This window comes from Phascolarctos cinereus, unplaced genomic scaffold, assembly GCF_003287225.1.
Source record: "Phascolarctos cinereus isolate Bilbo 61053 unplaced genomic scaffold, phaCin_HiC Scaffold_9;HRSCAF=440, whole genome shotgun sequence".
Taxonomy (NCBI): domain Eukaryota; kingdom Metazoa; phylum Chordata; class Mammalia; order Diprotodontia; family Phascolarctidae; genus Phascolarctos; species Phascolarctos cinereus.
This window is the reverse complement of record NW_027556402.1, coordinates 212,104,542-212,126,516: the sequence shown is the minus strand read 5'-3', so window position 1 is coordinate 212,126,516 and position 21,975 is coordinate 212,104,542. Positions and strand designations below refer to the sequence as shown.

Here is a 21,975-nt window from a genome sequence, read left to right as displayed (position 1 = left end):
CCATTCTCTTTATTAGAGAAAACAGAAACAAAATAGGATTTGGATACTTTTACCTTCTGAGGACTTCACATCAAGCCTAGCTGATGGATGTTTCCCCTCTAACCCAGGAAGACTGTCACTTCATGCAGTGTTTGAAGATTGGCTGTTTGAAAATCATTTTGCCCCTGGTGATCCTGGAGGAGAAACAGACCCATGAGAACTTAGGTCATTGTATTGCCTTTGGACCAAGAGATACAACTGGCCTTTTAACTAACTGGGAAATAGCTGGATTGTGGGGTGAGCATGCATTCATTTTCAAAATGGATCAAGAACAAAGAATTCAATTCCTTTGTCAGTTCTGATCCTAGGAAATGTCCCCTCCCTCTCACTGTGAATTGATGTTACTAATATTTTATTCTTCCTCCATCCCTTCTGCCTTGAGATGGAAGGATACTTTTGCTCTAAGTTGAATAGAATCTAGTTTTGGAACTAAAAGAATATATTTAAGGAAAGTCAGGGTTCAAATATCTTTTTCATCTGGATAACTCATTATTCTCTCCACAGCATATGCCAAACACTGCCATGTTGAGGTGCCTCAGTATCATGATGAAGTTCCTTCTCATTTTTTCCAAACCTTGTGTTAGCAAGGACACACTGGTGCTTAGCCCCTGTGCCCAGGGTACTTTGCTCTCTGGTGCAGGGGCCCACTGGAGAATGCATTTCTTTCCCTGAAGGGCACTTTTTGATCAAGAAGCCAAGCACAACCCAGGTCCTGGTTTCTCTCTGCCTATTCCTGCCCTTGGTCTTTCTTTCTGTGTTGTTGCTGAGGAATAAGGACGATCACTGCCCTGGAATGAATTCAAGATACACTGGGCCTTGCTCCAAACATGCCCAGCCCCATCCAAAGGGATCCAAGCCCATCCTGGCACCTAGTAGCATCTGCTGCCAAGACCTTTTCCTGGGACTGACCCAGAGTTTTTTGAGCAAACTTTGAGCAGGAGATGCTAGGCCCAAAGATGTCTTCCTCCTTTCCAAGCACCAAGCCTCATATAGACAGCTCCACTTATAGCCCTGGTAGTTCTGGGGCTGGGGAGTGGATGGAGATGAGCCTTCCTGGTCAATCTGTTGAGTGTCCTAGAAAAACATCAGGTGTACCAAAGTTTAATTCCCCATCAGTGACCCTGGTCTTGATAAGAAGACATTTTTGTAACTATTCTTGACCTCACTTGGGCACCAGATGGGTGGTTAGTAAAGACAAGAAGGACCCTCACCAAACGGCAGCCCCAGGATGTGACTGTACGGGTGGGGATGAGGGCAGTATTTGTTGAGACCTAAAACCAGTACTCAGATATGTCATGAATGGCATTGCATAGCAAACCAGCTCCCCAGTGGCTGAGAATAGTTCTTCTCACACTTAATTATCTGATAGAGCCACCTCTTTGTTTATTAGCAGTTCATCAAGTTTGTGTCTTGTATTTCTCTTACTGCTGTGGTTTGGGGGGGAAGGGGCTCTTGATTTTTTAAAAAAATGTAAAACAGAGGATTTACTGGCAACATTAAAAGAACCATCCCCCTCCCCCCCGAAGCTTTCTTCATTGTGATGGTTTTGCAAGTATAGAGAAAGGGCCTGTCCCAGCATCACTCCAAACATCACTTCCTGGGCCCTTCGCATTGTGGACAGAGTCCTGACCAAAACTGTGGAGGGAGTACCGCTTATAGGAAGCATGATCTGGTCATGTGGGAGTTAAGACAGGCCTGCCAGAGCCCAAGTTCTCCAGGGCCATTCCTGTCCTTAGCCAGGGATAACTTCTAGGCCTCTAGACACTGGTGCTTATTCACCTTGAGTTACTCACCTCACCATCCTGGTAAATATTTATTGATCTTTGAGCAAGTGTTCTTCATTCAACCGTCCTAAGAACTGGGGGAAGGAAGAAGTACAGAGAGGCCCGAGCCAAGGCAGGCCAGGCCTTGTCAGTTTATCTTAAGTCATCCAACAGGGCAGGCATTTCAGAATAGAAATGTTATATTCTGTCTTGTCTCCTTGAATTAATTTAGCTATAGTACTGTCCAGAGGCAAGATAGATGACTACATGACCTTGAGAGGTTCCCCTCTTTCAAAGGATTCTGTGATTCTCTGCCTGGAGCTATTAGCCTGGAAGGAAGACTAAGCCCCTGGTGGACTAGGGAGTAGGGGAAGAGGAAGTGGGGCCATGCAATGACTAGCAGATGAGGGTCTGTCAATCACACCAGTGTCAGAAAGGACAGGATTCATGGCTCTTTTCTGTGATATTTGGAGCTGGCCAGAGAGCTGCAACACCTGGACAGAACTCTCTCTCTCTCTCTCTCTCTCTCTCTTCTCTCTCTCTCTCTCTCTCTCTCTCTCTCTCTCATCAGTTCTTAAGGAACTCTCATAGTAGGTTCACTCAGCACCATCACAATACAATCAGCACCAAGAATCCAGCACCATCACAATACAATTAAACACAGCTGCCATTAGATTCCACTTTCAAAGGATCATAGATTTAGAGTTAGAAGGGACACTAATGACCATCTAGTCCAGTGCCTTTCATTTGTTCAATGAGAAACTGTCCGAAAGAGAGTAAATTAAAGAAATGGTAACAGAGCTGGGCTCTGAACCCACATTCTTGAATGATAAATCCAGCTCTCTTTCTGCCCTCCTGACTCTCCCCCCCACCAATACCGTGGCCTCCTGACTTTGCTGCTTAGCTCAGGGGAGCTTTCTGAGCTCTGCACTGGGATCTCTCCCTCCTCTGCCTGTGTGTTCAGAATTTCCTCATGCATACTCCATATGAGGTCTGGATTGCACCACAAGAGTTAGAAATTCAAATGAATAAATTTACTAGAGGCTTACTATGTTCATGGCCCTGTGCTTGGCACTGGGGATGTAAGCATGAGATACGATGTGTGTCAGGGTGCTTACAATCTAATAGGGAAGCTAAAAACATACATATGTAACTATGATCAATTTCTTGTGGTCTGTCAGCCAACTGGTACTTACTAAATAGCAACCAGGCAAGCAGTAGGAGGCCAGTGTTACTGGATCATAGAGTACATGGAGGGAAGGAAGGCATAAGACGATTGGAACAGTAGGAAGGGACCAGGTTATGAAGAGCCTTTAAAGGCAAGGAGAGGATTTTATTACCTGGAGGAGATAGGGAGTCAGTGGAGTTGATAGAATAGGAAGGGCAAAAAGTCTAGCTTTAAGGCTCCAGGCTCTCACCACTATGGCCTCTCCTGCCGCTGAAGCAGATCACAACAGGACTTTGTAGATGATCAGCACCCCTAAATCACAACATACAGGGCTTTAAGCTTTCTCTCAACTCCTGTAAAGTCATCTTCTGCACCTCTCATATGGTATTTACCAATTCTGCCTTATTGTGGCTTTTGTCTCAGCTTTCCTTACTACGACATAGGCTCCCTAAAAGCAGGGACAATGTGTCTTCGCATTCCTTGCAACTTTTGATTCAGTGACAATGAATCAAACACACATGTCTAGTACTTTACAATTTATGGAAATGAGATCCTATCCATCATCTTTTTTCATCTTCATAATCCACTGGTGGGGCTGAAGTGAGGGGAAGTAAAGGGACATAGGGCAAGGACTCATTCCTTTTGACTGAAGCCCAAAGAGAGAAAGGGACTTATTTAGGGTCCCACAATGTGTTAGTATCAGAGTCAGGAGCTGAACTCAGTTCTGACTCCTAGTCAAGTACCTACTCCCATTGGGGAATGTTGTAGGCTGATGTGGAAGATGAACTGGGTGTTTTGATGGAAACCATGGTTAGATGAAACCTCAGAGATTTCTTGGTTCTATTTCGAGGTTTATGTGGCCAGAGCTCATAGAATTTTGAGGCATGAGCCCACACCAGATTTCATTGACAGGCCCAGTATATCCTATCACTTCACACCGAAGTCCTGTAAGAAGATAATTACCTCAGAAGGACATTGTCAGACCCTAAAATTTAAAAGGTCAGAGCTTTGCTTTGTCTCTGTTGTTGAAGAAGCATGATTCAGCTGGGAAACCAGTTTTTATACAACCACATGAGGGATAGAGAGGGAAAAGCTAGGTTATCTTTTCCATTACTGGGGTAACACAATGCAACTCTATCTTCCCATATGTCCTCCTAGAAGCATATGTGTTGTCTTCTTAGACTTTCTGGCACACAGGGGTCAACTTGGCACCTAGTAGCTACGCAAGGGATACCAAAGCCTCAATCCTCCTTAATTGGAGGAAGAAAATCCCTCTTAGATAATATCAGTGGAATATGAACTAGAGTTCCCAACTGATCTAAGAAGAAACATTGTCCTTAGGCTTGAGTTGATGGTCCCTGAGTTATATGTATGTCCCTTCTTGAGTTTCATCCACTTAGTGTGACTGGGGTCAGAGAGTCTTTCCTGGTTTGGGAAGCTTTCTCCACACAAAATGAGAAAAGCCTTCTCAGCAGAACCTGGTTCTTAAGATTTAGCAGGATAAAGGGTCTTTAGGAGATAATACATATGGTCTATGGAGATGGTGCTATATGCCTATATGCCTGTGTATGTATGTGGTATATGTATAAGTATGGCTCTTTGAAACTCAGTTTCCTCATCTCTAAAATGGGCTTAACAATCATTATACTGCCTTCCTCATAAAGTTATCAGGAGGGTTATTTTGTGAACTATAAAGGAATTTTTTATATATGTATATATATATATACATATATATACATATATATACATATGTATACATATATATATATATATATATATATATATATATATATATTTGAGATTATAATTTCTAACTTTCTAGGGGAAAAAAGAAAAAAACCTACCACAACCTTCCACAATACAGATATACTGATATTTTTGATCATTAGGAAACTGGAAAAAATCAGTGATGAGTTGCTTTTAAGAAATAGCATAAAGGACATTATTAAGGGCGTAGCTACAAAAGATCATGTGTGACATTGGAATGTTTGCTGGATTTGGTATCAGGGGTTTTGGGTTCAAATCTCTTCTGCTATTTACTACCTATGTGACCTTAGACAAATCACTAACCTCTCTAGACCTTAGTTTCTTCATCTATAAAGTACAAAGGTTGGACTGGATGATCTCAGAAGTTCTTCCTCTTTATCTATGCTCTATTGATTCCATATTGAAAACAAAACAAACCAAAAAACCCAAAAGAGGAAGGTCTTAAACTTACTGGGCAGGTCTTTCATAGAGGATCTATGTGGACAACGTGGATGATAATCCCACAATGTCCTGTATGCCTAATGCCTGCCATCAGGCCTTATTCTCTAGGGATAGGAACTGGGAATGAGCAGAACCTGCACAATTCAGATAGATAGCTGTAGAATGGAGATGAAGCTGGCCACAGCCCCATTAGTACATATTTCTCCAGCTTTGATGCATAAAGTGTATGGGGTCTGGAACAACAAAAGCCCTGATCCTACACTGACAGATTCATCCACCAATATCTCCACTCACCACAACGATGGCATAAGGGGAGAAACCCTAGGGCAAGACGTCACTGATGCTATAGCCATGCCTAGTCTCAACCAGCCTCTCCCCTCTTTCATGTCACATGTTCTCACCACATGCTCCTCACCACAACAAATGGTTGGCATGGTAAAACATGCAGCAGCCCCATTTTCTCTAAGATATGAACAGGGTGGAAGAGAAGATGTGGAAGGAGAGGTTAGTGCTAGCACCAGTGTAGAGGGATACGTGCCCATAATAAACGGAGGAAATCACAGACCTACCAATACACCAACATGGTAGACAGGATGCAAGGATGGGCAGACGCAAGGGTTCTGAACAGCAAGAACTCGATATTCTGGAAGAAATTAGAAGTGAATTGGAGATATATAAAAGGGAAAATAAGATCATCACACATAAACTCAATAGAGAGCATTGGAGTAAGTGTAAGAAGAACTATAGGATGGGTCGTATTGTGTTGTATTGCTCCTCCAGCCAGCAGAAGGGTGGTGGTGATACTTCGCTGGGTAAGTCAGGACTCTTAGTGTGAGAGAGAAGTTTCTCTTGGCTCTTTCTCATCAACACTTAAAGCTCAGGCAAAAGAACCAGTGAGGATTTTCCTAACTTGGCTCAGAGTGCAGTCTCAAAGCACTTGGCCAGGAGAGAATGTTGGTGTCAAATTTCTGATGGAGTTTGAATGTCATGGAAGTATGTGTTTCTCCCAGCACCCACTGCAGCTGGGCAGCCCTCCAGCAGCAGGAGGCACCACAGGGAAAATTTGGCTGGCCACACCTGCCATTTAATAAAACACTTCTAATTAAAGTACTAGACACACCTGGAACAAGCTAATGAGACCCTTTAAAGCTTCTCTGAGGGCTTCCAGCAGCAGCAGCAAGGGGCCTTACTGAACTTCTATTTAAGGTAAAGACAGACCCAAGTTCACCAGCAGCAACTTGATGGCTTTTCTGACAACCAGGGCGTGGAGGGTGGGGATGGACAAAGAGATTAGGGAGGCCAGTTCTAAGTCCCTCTCCCCATTTCAAAAGTTTCTTAGGAAAGGCAGGGAAAGGGGGTGAAAAGACAGCTTTTCCCTTAGAGACTTCGGAAATCTCCCTTTGCTTCTGTTAGTGTCCAAAACTCCCTGTACCATCCCCAAAATGCACTGTATAGCTCTAGTAATCCTAGAGCTAAATGAAGCATTTGGGGACAATCCAGTTCAATACTTACCTGAAGCAGGAAGACACCACCTTCCAACATTGCCCCTATAAATAGTTATCTAGCCTCTACATGAAGGCTTCCAGTGAAAGGATACTCACTACCTCTTGAGATAGTCTTTTCTATTTTTGAACAGCTCAAATGGTTAGAAAATTTAGGAATGGGACTTGGTTATGTGGGTGGTGAATTTTTTATTTTCTGTAGGAGTGAATTCTGGGAGTGAACCATGTCCAAGCTGAACAGATAATCATGCCTGTGAGCTCTGTTAGTCCAGAAAATAATCTCCAATGTACCATAGGTGCCCAGGAAGATTGGTGAGCACCACAAAGTCACCTACTGTGCTCAAGTTTGTCTCCAGTCTGAATTGGAATGACCCTGCCTTTTACAGACTAAACTGGGGGAGGGGAAACTTTTACAGACTACACTGGCCACATGTGGCCTTGAGGCTGCAGGTTCCCCACCCCTGGACTAAACACTAACAGCTAAAACCCAAATTTATGAACAATTTACTCCCGCCCTCTCTATTACCACCACACTATTTTGAAAAGCAATAAAATGTGATTGAGAGTAATTTAATAATTAAAATAATTTACATAAAAATAACTGATAGAAAAATTTAATTTTCTTGAAGTTGGAAGGGACCTGAGATATTCTCTGCCCCTGAGATATTTCCTTCTTTCCCACTGGAGTGTACTCTGCCAACATCTCCACCTGTTGACGTCCTACCCAAACCTGAAGGCTCAGCTTCAATGTCATTTCCTCCAGGAAGGCTTTGTCGATCTTCCCCAAGCGAAAGCCATCTCTTTCTCTTTCTCCTTGGATATTTCATCACACTTTCTTTGTACTTTCCAAGTCTCTCTCTTTTTTTTTTTTAAAGCCATATCTGCTTTGTATTATGGTTGCAACATTTTTAGCAACTCAACTAGACTGGGAGCTTTGTGGGCAAAGGAACTGTGTCTGTTCATCTTTGTACTCCATGCAGTGCCTAAAACCTAACAGGCATTATACAAATTACAGACTGCTAGAATCCTAGAGTGGAAAGGACCTCAAAGACCATGTAGCCAAAGTGGTACCTGGCAGGAATCCTCCTGATAAGTGACCATCCAGCCTCCATTGGAAGATCTCCATTTGAATATGGGGAAACTCACTACTTCCTAAGATAGCCCATTCCATTTTTGGACTGCTTAATTGTTAAGAAGCTTTTTTCTCATATCAAGATGAAATTTGCTGCTTGGCAACTTTTGTGCATTCCTCCCAGTCCTACCCTTTGAGGTCAAGTAGAAATTTAGTCCTTCTTAGACATGACAGTCTTTTAAATACTTGGAGACAGTGATCATGACCCTGAGTCTTTTCTCCTTCAGGTTAAAAACCCCAGATTCTCTAATGGAGCTTGTTTGTTAAATAAATGGCTGGATGAAATGAATGAATGAATAAATAATCATGCCTCTTCTTGTTAGTAGCCCCAGAATATGTTCTCTCAGAGGTAAGCCTTGGTCTGATTGCCTTTTCAGCCCTAACTATAGTAAGGAGGCTTTCTTCTCCTTCCCTAAGTTGATTTTCACATTCTAGATCTCATGGATTTTTTGAGAGATCTGAAATTTCACCAGTAGTGATCAATAGCAGGAGCTGAGGCCCATAGAGACCAAGTGAGTACCCAGCATCACACGGCAAGTTAGTGATAAAACAGAGATTAGAACCCACATCTACGCTACACTGTACCTCCTTCCTTTGAGTAAGGCATTATTGTTCTTTCAAAATACAAGTATTCCTGGGCAAGACTCAGTCTTGAATATTTTATGAGTTTTTGATATCATTTCCTCCCTGAAATAAGAAGGCTCACAGCTATGGGTGATCAGGAAGACAAAGATGGTAAGAGAGAGCCAGGCAATGTCCAGTCTTCTGGGTCATCAGCTCTACTGTTCTTCCCCAGGAGTTGGGCACCACCAGCATCTTTGAGAAAGAATAGCTTCTGAGGCTGCAGTGTGTCCATAAAACCAGCAGGTGGTGCCCTTAGCCCTCATTTTGACTTGATCTGAAGCTGTCCGGAGAGAAAGGCATTGGGAAAGAGAGATCGGTTGTGTAGCTAGTGAGTGAGGGATTTCTTAGTCCAGGGGTGTCTATGGGACCTCTTAATCCCATGACTACACCATCTCCAAGAAATCAAAGGTTCCTTAGTGAAGTTCTTACACAATCTACACCATCCTGATGGACAATCTTCCATGTCTGAGCCACAGAATTTCAGAGGTCATCTATTTCAAACTATTTACTAATCAGCAATCCCCACTGTAACATCCCCAGTAAGTGGTTATCCCAATTCCATTTGAATGCTCCAGTGAAAAGGAGCTCACTAGCTCCCAAGACAGCTCATTCTACTTTGAGGAAGTGTGTTGTTATGCCACCCCTAAATCTGCTACCACACTCTTCAACTGCTCCTTGTTCTGCCCTCTAAAGTCAAGTAGAACACAGCTGAATCTCTGTTTTCCAAAGATGAGTCTTCAAATACTTGAAGACATAACATATTTTCCTCAAATCTTCTCTTTTTCAGGCAAAATATCACAAGTTTCTTTTACTGATCTTTAGATGGCTTGCACTTCAAACACCTTAAGTGAGGTTATTTCTTAGGAAGGATGACTCCAAACTCAACTGAGCACTTATGGTTTACCTGGTTGTTGGGTCCAGAAGTGGCTTCCACCTGTCAATAGCCTGCTAAACATAGGGATAACTCTGGCATTGGTCGAACTATATAGACCTCTGGTGGGGAGGGGCAAGGGACAGAGAAAGGTCAAGGTCTGCTAGCACATTCATTCCAGTGCAGCCACATGTTGGACCTCACAGTATCACTTTTGTAACTAAAATAATTAAGCAGACATGTCTTTGGTAAGGTTTGTTTTCAATTTGGCCATTCACACTAGAATAAAAGATGTGAAAACTTCCCAATTTCTTAGGTTACTTACATCTAAAGCCTCGGATTACACTGGAATAATAATCTGGAATAACACCTCCAAACTGTTTGTAGTTATAGAGTGTGGGGGGAAGGTACTGCTTTGTTTGAATTCTGTCCTAGAGAAGCAATTAGATTTTTTCATGGACTTTTTTCTAAGCTGAAAAGCAAACCAAAGTTAGAATTGTCCTCACAAAGCCTTTTCAAATAGCTGGAAAGGAGCTAGTAACCTGTCTAAATCAGCACTAGCTTAACTGGACATTTCCAAATATTTCTCCTTCCTGAAGATTTAATAAAGAAATTTATTATGTGTCTACTACGTGCCAGGCTTCACGCTTACCAGTGGGAGAGATTGCAATGATAAGGTACAGCCCTTGGCCTCAAGGTGCTGCTTCAGGAAAAGCCAGTCTCCCTCTCTGGTCTGGCAAGTGAAGATATACCCAGAGTGAATATAGAGGATGTGATAAATCTCCTTTCCTGGTCTGGAGAATATATAAGGGAGAATACAATCAGAATGAAAGGAAGGGATAAGTTTGAAAACTCAGTTGCAATTTAAGATCTCTGTAAGTCCCAGGTAAGACCAGTACATATGCATGGGTGGATGATATATTTTGATCAAAGACTGGTAGAGCCAACACCACCCCTCTCCTTCAACTCCCAAATGTCACCATTATGAATTTCACCAATAGACATTCTTTGGTTAAATGAATTGTCCTCTGAAATGCAAATCTCTGGGCAAGATTAACACACCAAGACTCAGGATCATGGTATTTAGACCTGGAAGGCACTTTAGAGATCATCTGATGTAACTCCTTTATTTTCAGATGAGGAAACTGAGGCTAGAGAGGAAAGATGATTTGTGTAAGTTTGCATAGGGAATAAATAGCAGAGATCGATCTGGATTTCAAACTCAGGTCTTTTTTTATTTTTTATTTTATTTTATTTTTTAGGCAATTGGGGTTAAGTGACTTTCCCAGGGTCACACAGCTAGTAAGTGTCAAGTATTTGGTCTAAGTCTGGATTTGAACTCAGGTCCTCCTGACTTCAGGGCCAGTGCTCTATCCACTGTGCTACCTAGCTACCCCCAAACTCAGGTCTTCTGAGGCTTTCCCCTCTCTCCTAGTACATTGGTTTTATTAGATCCTTTGCTGGGAGCAGGTTTTGATGGCAGAAGGGGCTAACAAGAAAAAGGGTAATGAGAGGGATAAGATGAGGATGCTGGTGTCACAAGGAGAGTAAGGCCTTGACATAAATGAGAGTTATCTGGGAGGTGGCCATCACTGAAGATAAACCAGGACAGCTTCATCACTTTCCACAGAAAATTAGGAGAAGGTGTGTAGTCAGTCACCAGTCAGTCCTTACGTGGACATCTTCCTAAGAGCTGTATGTTGGATTGCCTTCAAAAGATCATCTTGGCTAAGAGGCCACCTGCTTCTGGTAGTCAGAGTGATACAACCAGTAAATTGACTCCAGGAGATATTTTGTCATTGTGGAGATTTTGACAAGTAAATACAGGTATACCACTCTTCAGGTCTCAGTTTTGCTTGTTCACCTATTCAACAGATATTGGCTGAGCATGAACTATGAGCAAACCCTGTGCTAAGTGCTGGGGTGGAGGGCTTTTACAAAAACCAAGATGGAGCCGGCTTGCAAGAAGCTCACAGTCCAGCAGTAGGGGACAGCAGACAGAAGCAACTATATTATGAGTTAGACAACATGCCATGAGATCAGTGGAAGGAGAGAATATCTCCAGCTGCAAAGCTTCCTGGAGGAAGAAACACGGTGATTGGGCCCTGAAGGATGGGTAGGATGTCAGCAGGCAGAGATGTGGGGATTGTGGGGGAGAGATCTGTGGAAGCATTTCCATTTATGGTGATAAGAGAAAACATGCACAGAAAAAATCCCACATGGGAAAGGAAGCAGTTCTGGAAATAACAAAGGTTACATCGTGTGACACATAAAAAAGTTTGAGAGACATAATTTCTAGGTAATTAATCATTTTATTAATTATGGCCAGCAAATAATCAGTAAAAGGATGGTCATCTGACCATTTCTCATAAACTAAAGACCTCTCATGGAGGTCTGTCAATAATGCTTATATGCCTTTGGAAGAGGGAGTGTACTGGACAGGCAGCAATCTACTCTGATTGGTTAACAATTAATGAGAGTATGAATATTACAATGAGAGGCAGGCTTATTCTAATGAAGGGCTAGGGGACGACTTTGATCACTCAGTCTTGGACACAGAGACTTATCTCTTCCCAGACCACCCCAGTCTAGGGCAATCCAGACAAAAGGGGGAATCCACTTCCACTCAGACCTGTCTGACTAAAACACAATGGGCTGGAATTCACCAGTTCACCTAGACTAGAATTTCTTTACCTTTTGATCAGATTCAAGTTTTCCTAGTTGGGTAAGTTTCACTCAAGATTACATCTCGTTAGCAGCCATGCACTTCAAAGGCCGGCTGAATAACTTACAGCTGCTGATTTCTGAATGAGGAAATAGAAAGAGAAAAACCTTAGTCCTAATTCAATAATTGGTTATTAATATAAGAGAGAAGTAATAATTTCTCTCAATAGGAAAACATCTCTATGCCTGAGCAAACAGGTCCAATGAAAACTTTTGCATTTTATTTGCCTTAGTATTTCTTTTCCTCTTAGTTTCCAGAAAAGCTTTTTTTTAAAATCCTAGCTACGTGTCATATAGATTAAGGAAAGAAGGGTTTTTGATTCTACTTGGGTTAGGAGTACCAGAGACTTGGAGAGAGTTATAAGATTATAAATTTGGATGTGGAGGGGACCTAAGAAACCATTTAGTCCAACTCCTCGTTTCCTGATGGGGAAACTGAGACATAAAGGAATTAAATGATTTTCACAGGGCCACATAGCTGGGAAGTATCTGGAGAAGGATTTGAACCCAAGTCTTCCTGACTCAAAGGCCAGCACCATTCAACAGACCACGGTTAAGTGGAGAGCTGTAAATACAACCTAAGCAAGGATAGGTTGGAGCCTGCTGAGAGTGGAGGAGGCAACCCAAGCCTTCCAGTGAAGGGTCTGGGACTGGGAAATGTGTCTCAGCAGTGTCCCTTTCCCTGTTCCTGCCTTGGGTCTTGTACACTACATAACTCCCTTCCTTTCAGACTTGGTACAGAGGCCCAAGGAAGTTGAAATGCTCATTATATGTTCTGCACAGGGAGGGAGCTTCTTTTTTTCAAGGGAATTGGGGTTAAGTGACTTGTCCAGGGTCACACAGCTAGTAAGTGCCAAGTGTCTAAGTCTGGATTTGAACTCAGGTTCAAATGCATTGTGCCACCTAACTGCCCCCGCGGAAGGCGATTTCTACAGAATCCCTCAAACTAGGAAAGATTAACTCTACACCTGACATTTTGTCACTTCTCCTAGATCTTAGAGTGGGAATAAGTCACACACTGAAGGAACAGAAAATGTTTTACCTCTCTAGGAGGCAATCCTCTTTCTCTTCTTTCCTTGACATACTTAGTTAACAATGTGCACCAAGGTACTCAGATTTGTAGTTCAATGGATATATAATAATATATGTGTATAGTATTTTATAATAATAGCATTTATATAGTGCTTTGAAGTTTGCTAAATGCTTTACAAATATCTCATTTGATCCTCACAACAACCTTGGGAGGTAGGGCTATTATTATCTCATTTTACAGATGAGGAAACTGTAGGCAGACAAAGGTTAAGTGACTTGTTCAAGGTCATACAGCTAGTAAGTATTTGAACTCAGGTCTTCCTGACTCTAGATCAAATGCTAGCTCACCTAGCTGCCAATATAACCCCTGCCTCTTTTTGTTTTTTGGGTTTTTTTCCCCCAACATTGCATCGTTTTTATAGTCCCTTTTGTTGCTTCAACATGGTATGAAGGCAACCTTAGGTTCTTAATGGCTAGCTCAGAGGAACAAAACCATAGCAGGTTCCACTACACAGGAAGGCTTTGGGATGAGGCTTGGTGATTCTGTCTAATGTCTGAGAATCTGCCTCAGTAATTACAGGGAATGGCCATCCTCTGAGGGTTGGCCTCCAGGGGATGAAAATTATTATTAACGTTTTGGTCACAACAGTTTTCCAAATGATCTCCTACAGCATGAAAGAGCTGCAATCAGCACTGATGGAGAAATAGGCCACATCAATGGAACCATGGGTCTGTGGAAGAATTATTTGTAGTCTATAGTCATGTTGAAATGTGACATGACAATGTGTCATGTATGAGGATACATGAATTTATCTGTGTGGCTATTCCTTCCAATTATGGCATCTCCTCCCAGCCTCAGTATTCATATCTTGATTTTCTTTGGCTGAGAATATTTATCCACAGCCAATAAACCTTTGGTGTTGTGAAGCTTTTATGCATTTGGAGAAGCTCATCCTTGAATGACAGCTAAGTGACTCACTGCTGGCCCACTGCAAGGTCTTTCCCACTGGATAGGACCACCATGGCTTACCCTCAGCTGGCACTGCCTTTGATGCTCCAGGCTCACCTTCCTGCTTCAGGTACAACCTGAACAAGAGATGTCAACATTTAGGCATATTTTGAACTGACAATTTGGGACCCAGGGTTGCCAGTGTAGAGTATGAAGACAAGCATGTACGCGTTGCAGAAATCTCCCTTTGTTTCTCTTTCCAGAGAACAGGAAGAATGAACAGTGGAAAGAGTATAGAATTTAGAGTTTAGGACAATCTGGATTCATTTCTTGATCTTTTTATTTATATGAGTGGCATTGGGTGAGTCACTTAACCACTCTGGGCTCCAGGTGCTCTCTGTAAAATGAAGGGGTAGAATTATATGGCTTCTATTGCAGCTAGGTGATGCAGTTCAGAGGACTCTGGGGTCTGGAGTCAGGGAGACCTGAGTTTTAAATCTAGCTTCAGACACTTTCTAGCTGTGTGACCCTGGGAAAGTCACTTAACCTCTATTTGCTTCAGTTTCCTCATCTGTAAAATGAGCTGGAGAAGAAAATGGCAAACCACTCCAGTATTTCTGCAAAGAAAACCCCAAATGGAGTCAAGAATTATTGGACACGACTGAAAAATGACAGAACATAATGATTCCTTCTTTCCAACTCTTGTCTGTCATCCTAAGGACCTTCTTAGATAGAAGGTAGTAGTACTGGAAAATGAACTGATGTTTGTAGCACTTAACTGGCCTATTTGCTGCTCCTCAAACTTGAAATCCTGCCTCTTGCCTTCCTGCCTATCTGTCCCCCTACATTGGCATGAAATCTCCTCCATTTTGGTTCTCAAAATCAGCTGCCACCTCCTACAGGAAACCTTCCTGGGTCTCTCTAACTAGAAGTGTTCTCTCCCTCCTCAAATGATATTACATTCCTTTATCCATGTAAATGTCCCCCCAGGAGAACATGTGCTCCTTGTGGACAGTGATTCTTTCTAACTTTGTACCCTAGCACCTACTATGATGCTTTGCAGATAGTAGGTAGTTAATAATTGCTGAATTGGACTGACTTGGTATTAAGAGACCTAGGTTCAAATCCTGCCTCTGGAAGTTACTAGCTGTGTGATACTGGGTAAATTATTTTGCCTGACACTCATTAGTCAAATAGGAACAATAATGCCTGAACAATGAATTCAGAGCTTGTTTTGAGGGAAATTCTCTGCCTATCTAAAGCCTTAATGAATGGACAGCTCAGGTAGAATTCCCGACTAAGCCCTGGGCCTTCAGCAGGTTTGTATAAAACGTAATAGTTGATGTTTTTTAAAGTGCTTCAAGGATTATAAAGCAGTTTTCTCCCAATTCTGTGTATTCTTTCCCCTCTTTTATCAATGAGATGACTGGATATGGCCACAGAGCTAGTGGGCACAAAGCCTGATCTCTTAAATCTAAGGCACATGTACCTTATGGAAGAAACAGGTGACTGCCCCGTTCCTTCCCAAGTTCCAGAGAACTGGTTTATTTCAATCAATAAATCAGCAAGGATAGATGTGTATTTTAAAAGATGTATAAGCTACTTAGAGTCCCTGCCCTGAGTACCTTGCAATCTCCTCTTAGTAACTTGAGTTCAAATTCTGGGTTTCCCAACCAAATTCTCAGGGAACCCCTCCCATCTCTTTGGCTGTACAGAATAACCATGCCATCGCTCTGAAAACAGTGGGCATTTACTAAAAGTTTGTTGAGCTCATTGGTACATGGCTGTGGTCTCTGCATTACAGTGAGCTCTGTGAAGTCTGGGGCTGTCAAGTTTCTTTAAAGCCCTGATGCTTAGCACTGTGCCTGGCACAGAGTAGGTGCTTAATACATGCTTACTGACTGGCTGAATAAGTGAATAATTGGATTGTTCCCCCCCCCATATGCAGAGGCTGCTTGGAGCTGATTTATACCTCTCTCTCAACCTAATCCATTTTAATTGGGTTTGGTTTAGAACCACAGACTCATGGACTTTCAGCTGTGGAAGGGGCCTCAGGGGTGATTTAATCCAACTTCTTGCTCAGGGCAAGAATCCCCACTATAGAATCACTGGTGATTATTCATGCAGTCCCGGCTTGAACATATCCAGAAATAGGAACTCATCACCTCTAATGATTAACTTTAATTAGCTCCCCTTTCTCAAGCTGCTCTTTGGAGTCTGTCAGGCTGGGATCGAGTCGGTTTCTTGGAATAAATGGTGTTTGGTTCCCACGTTCTGGGAAATTATGATGCTGGGACTTGATTGGCAATTGTCTCAAAGGGTTCCTCTGGAGGATCCATGAGTTCAGCCTCTCCCATAATTTCACTGGAGAATTGTCAGCTGCTATGGGCAACTTACGTGTCATATGTGTTTGAAGAGAAGCTGCCTTGCGTCTCCTGCTCCCCCAAATACATCTCATCTAAAACTCGAGGATGGTCACTTTTTCAGCGTATGTAGGGAATGAGCATTTAGACTGCACCTGCTGTGTGCCAGGCACTGTACTGAGCACTTACCAACCATTACCTTGTTTGATGCTCACCACAACCCTGGCAAGTGGGTGGTATTATTTTCCCATTTTACTTGCCCAGGTAACGCAACCAGTAAGTGTCTAGGGCTCAGGATTTCAACTGATTCTAGACCCAGTGCTTGGTGTATTGCACTGATTTTGTTTCCTTTCAAAGACATCTCATTTCAGGGCTTTTCCACACAGTCCCATGTTGCTAAACTGTGTTGCATCTAGCATAGCATATACAAATGCTAACCCTTTAACAGATTACCAGACAGAAGGTGCCTCTCTGGCTTCTCAATGACATCGAATTTGGAAGACTCAGACAATACTTTCTTGGTCCACTAGGGGGCTCTGCTAGCCCTGCTCTGACGCCTCATTATGGTGCATCCTGGAGACCACAACTTAACACAAGCTTCCCTCAAATCCTGTTGTTGTCGTTGACTCTTTTCAGTCACCTTTGACTCCTCTGGACCCCATTTGGGGCTTTCTTGGCAGAGATACTGGAGAGGTTTGCCATTTCCTTCTCCAGCTCATTTTAAAGGTGAGGAAACCGAGGCAGAGTTAAAGATTTGCCCGGGGTCACACAGCTAGTAAAGTGTCTGAGGCTGGATTTGAATCCAGGAATAGGAGTCTTCCTGATTCCAGGCTTGGTTCTCTATCCACTGTGCCACTTAGCTGTCCCCCGTGACTGGAACGCTCCCTATCTCTACCTTCTGGCTTCCCTGACTTCCTTCAAGTTTTAGCTTCTGTAAGAAACATTTCCCGAGCCCTCTTATAGAGCCTTCCCTCTGAGATTACCTCTAATTTATCCTGTATTCATCTTGTTTGTGCATAGCTGTTTTCATGCTGTCTCCCCACGGGACTTCAATCTCCTTGAGGGCAGGAAAAGTTTTTGCCTTTCTTTGTATCTTTGGTGCTTAGCATAGTGCCTGCCACATAGTGGGCACTTAATGAATACTTGCTATTTGCTTGACTAAATCATAGGTCCCTGAAGTATTGAAATAATAAGCTGAGCTCCAGAAGGCATGTACTGCTTGGGTAGAGAAGGAGCTTAGGCCAGCTTGTACACAGAAGCAGACTGGGACACAAAAGAGAATCCAGACTTCTCAGGAAGCCAAGTAGAAGGGAAGCTGAGGCTGAACTGAAGACCTACACAGAGGTATGCAGACTGTGGGAACTCCTTAAGAATTGCATGCCATATTATTTCTATGCCCTGTATTTGTCGCTTAAGGAGGGTTGGTACCCACAGTTATTTTCTTTGATTCTAGAAAAGTTGCAGACTCGATCATGGAATATTGGAGTTGAAAAGGATCTGAGAATTCACCCTGGTTATCACCCTCACTTTACAGATGGGTAAACTGAAGCCCAGAAGAACTGATTTGTCTAAGATCACACAGAAGGTTAGCAGAGTCAGGGCATTAGTAATAGTAGCTAAAATTCTCTCTCTCTGTCTCTCATACACGTATATTATATATACAGGGTGTCCCAAAAGTTTTATGTAGCTTTAATAGCTTAACACTTCATTTAAGACTTCTGCAATTCCCTGTGTACATTGCTTTATAGTTTGTAAGGTGTCTTATGTCTGTGATCTCCTCTGTGCCTTACTACAATCCTGTGAAGTGGATGGTGTAAGGATTATTAGCTCCATTTTACAGATGAGGAAACTGAGGCCAAGAGTGCCAAAGTATTTCCTGCAAAGTTACGTGGGCAGTAACAGGCAGCATGCTGTGGTGTGAAGGTATCTGGTTTTGGAATCACAAGACCTGAGTTCAAATCCTGACTCTGCTACTTACTACCTGTGTGACCTCAAGAAAATCACATCCCCTCTCTGGGGCTTGGGATCTGCATCTACAAAGTGAAAAATCTGAACTAGTTTATTTCTTAAGTCCCTTCCAGCTCTAAATTCAATACTGGCAGAGCAAGAGCCTGAAGCTATGTCTCCTAATCCCAAATCCTATTTGAAATTCCTATTTGGAATAAGCTGTTTCCACTGTACCATAGTCCCCTGGAGAGAATGGCTAGTGAGACATTATTATGGGGGTTCACTTGGAGTGGGGGGACATCAGAAGGAGAAATGTGGATAAAGGTGTATGTTCTTGGTTTGTTTACCTGCCCCCTCCAACCCTTCTCCCCCATTCGAAATCTGAAAGGGATATTGAACAATGAGTCCTTCTTTCAGACACCAGTGATTACTTACTTGATGAGCGTGGGAAAATCTCTGAAATTATTTGCTCTTCACTTTGTTTAGGAAGGTAGGGGTGAAATGGTAGATTGGGAAGGGAAGGTATGTGTGGAAGCATTAGACTCAGGATTACCATTGGGTCATTAGCTAAACTGAACTGATCATTTGTGCCTCAGCTTTTTTATCTAGAAAATGGGGTTAATGTTGCTTATTTCGCCATTATTGGAAAGTCAAAGAATCACAGAATTTTCAGAGTTGGAAGATGACTTAGAGATCATCTATCCAACCCATAACTGACCAAGAATCCTCCTTATAACACCCTGAGCAAGTATAGCTAATGAGATTCAACGCAAGGTGTTTTTTAAGATGCAGGGATGTGATGTTATGACATACATGTTTATTTAGGGCATATACTTATTTGGGGTATATTTGTTTTGGCAGTATGGTCCAGTGGAAAGAGCCCTGGATGGAGAGGTAGAGGATCTGAGCTGGAGAGGCTCTTAGATTTCATCTGGTTCCCTTCCCCTCTTTTTTTTTTCTTTTTGCTAGGCAATTGGGGTTAAGTGACTTGCCCAGGGTCACACAGCTAGTAAGTGTCATGTGTTGTGTGTCTGAGACCAGATTTGAACTCAGGTCTTCCTGACTCCAAGGCTGGAGCTCTATCCACTGTGCCACCTAGCTGCCCTTGAATTTTTTTTTTTTTTTGGTGAGACAATTGGGGTCAAGCGACTTGCCCAGAGTCACACAGCTAGGAAGTATTATGTGTCTGAGGCCGGATCTGAACTCAGGTCCTCCTGATTCCGAGGCCAGTACTTTATCCACTATGCCACCTAGCTGCCCCTCCTTCCCCTCTTTTGACAGGTGATGAAACCAAAGCCCAGTTCTTTATGGGCTCCTTGACAGCAGGGATTGTCTTTTCCCTTTCTTTGTATATCTAGCACTTAGCACAGTGACAAGCACATAGTATGTATCTAATAAAGGTTTATTGATTGACTGACTGGACTAGATTATCTTAAAGGGCCCTTCTAGTTCTGGCTTTCTACATTCCTATGAACTATGTCTAGTTATCTGCCCACCATATGGAGTTTAACTTTCATCTAATAGCTTAGGGGAAAAGGAACTTTGACAGACATTGGTAAATGGATGGGAAAAAAGCCCTTGAAGAGAAATGTAGAAATCCCATTAATTAATTGGGGAGATATTTATATCTAAGTTTCTGCAGCATAGTAAGACATCTACTGGAGAGGCAAGGGAGAAGAGAAATGGTTTGGTGGATAAGGTCCTGTCTCTACCACTCACGAGGTTGCTCTGTGCCCCTTCCTCCATTGGGATCTTGGTTCCCCCACTTGTAACATGAAGGCATTGGATTGGATGACCCCCAGGGGTCCTTCCAGCTCTAACATTTGATGATCAATCACCTTTCAGGAATCCAAACAGCTGCATGTAGAGATTGCTGAAGGTGTCAGAGTGCCCGCCTTCAAATACTTCTGTATACAGAAATAAACCCTCTCATATATCTAGCATGGAGAATGGTGCGGGGAGAGCCGGCAGCTGGAGTCATTATTTTTGCATGTAGTTATTAATGCTAAACATTGGAGGTCCCCGAGGCCCCAAGGTGCTTTCTCTTCTACAGAAGCAAGTGTTGCTATGAGATGAGGTCCCCGGGTGGTTTTATTACCTCTCGTCTCTAGAAAAACACATGCTGGGGGCTACTCAGGAAAGAAATTGTTAGTTAGATTAACACAACTATATTAATTCTGTAGCTACTAATGTCAAATGTGTTTGCTGGGTTTATATTTAACTTATTTTCCTGTTTCATAAACAGAGAGGGAGCATTTAATACTGCTTAAGCTCTTTTAATAAGAGTTGTTCTATACTCGTGCTTGCTGGGATGTAATTCTATTGTTAATATCCAAAGGAGGGAAATAGAAGCCCCCCAACTCTACCTGTGCTTGTCTTTCTCTAGGAAAATTCATTGCGGAGGCTACTCTGTGAAGATATTATTTGCTAGATTAACAGAGGTATGTAAATTCTATAGCTACTCATGTAGACTGACAACACAGAGGCAGCATGGTTTAACAAAGAGATTGTTGGACCAGCACTCGGGAAGACCTGCTTTGAATCCTGCCTCTGATATTTTCTAGCTGTGTGACCTTTGGTTAAGTCACATAATTCAATTCAATTCAACAAGTATTTGTTAAATATTTTCTCTGTGCCAGAAAGTGTATCAAGCATGTGAGATACACATTCAAAACCAAAGCAGTCCCTGCCTTTAAGGAGCTTACATTCTATTGGGAGGAAACAATATGCAGACATGTAATACAAATACATAGAACATAAATATAAGGTAATGAGGGAGAGGGGAAAGAGAGAGAGAGAGAGAGAGAGAGAGAGAGAGAGAGGAGAGAGAGAGAGAGAGAGAGAGAGAAGAGAAGAGAAGAGAAGAGAAGAGAAGAGAAGAGAAGAGAAGAGAAGAGAAGAGAAGAGAGGAGAGGAGAGGAGAGGAGAGGAGAGGAGAGGAGAAGAGAAGAGAAGAGAAGAGAAGAGAAGAGAGAAGAAGAGAGAGGAGAGGAGAGAGAAAGAGAGAGGGGAGAGAGGGAGAGAGAGTTCTTTAAGCTGACCATTGAAATGATCTTAGAGATTCCAAGAGGAGGATGAGAGGGGATGTATTGCATGTATGGGGTACATATAGAATGTGCAAGAGCATAGACATGGGCAATGAAATGTGTACAAGGAACAGTAAGTAGGTCAGTCTGGTTGGAACATTGAAAGCATGAGAGTGAGTGAATGGAATTAGCTTGGAATGATAGGTTAGAGCCAGAATATGGATAGATTTAAATGACAAACAAAAGAGTTTGTATTATATCCTAAAGTCAGTAGGAGTCCAATGAAATTTCCAGAACAGGAGAATAACATGGTAAGACCTGAGCTTTAAAAATCTCAATTTGGGAGCTATGTGGAGGGCAGATCAGAGAGGGGAGAAGCTGGATGTATGGAGAACAATGAGGAGACAATTGCAATAGTCTAGGTGAAAGGTGGGGAGGGTTATTAATTAAGGTGGTAGCCAGGTGAATGGAAGAGAAGGGGGTGGATGTGAGAGATACTGTGGAGGTAAAAATGACAAGATTTGGCAACTGATTCGATATGAGGGGTGAGTGAAAATGAGGTCCAGGTTGATATCAAGACTATGAACTTTGGTAGGGCTTTCCATAGTAACAAGAAAGAGGGATAAG

At 42.5% G+C, this 21,975-nt stretch overlaps 1 long non-coding RNA gene across 1 annotated transcript in view; it reads right to left on the bottom strand.

Moving 5' to 3' along the window:
• Positions 1-21,975, bottom strand: part of LOC110218950 (uncharacterized) — a 38,828-nt gene that overhangs the window by 1,292 nt on the left and 15,561 nt on the right. The window contains exon 3 of the long non-coding RNA XR_002327452.2: positions 54-173. This is a non-coding gene — a long non-coding RNA (uncharacterized LOC110218950). The remainder of the gene's footprint in view (positions 1-53; positions 174-21,975) is intronic.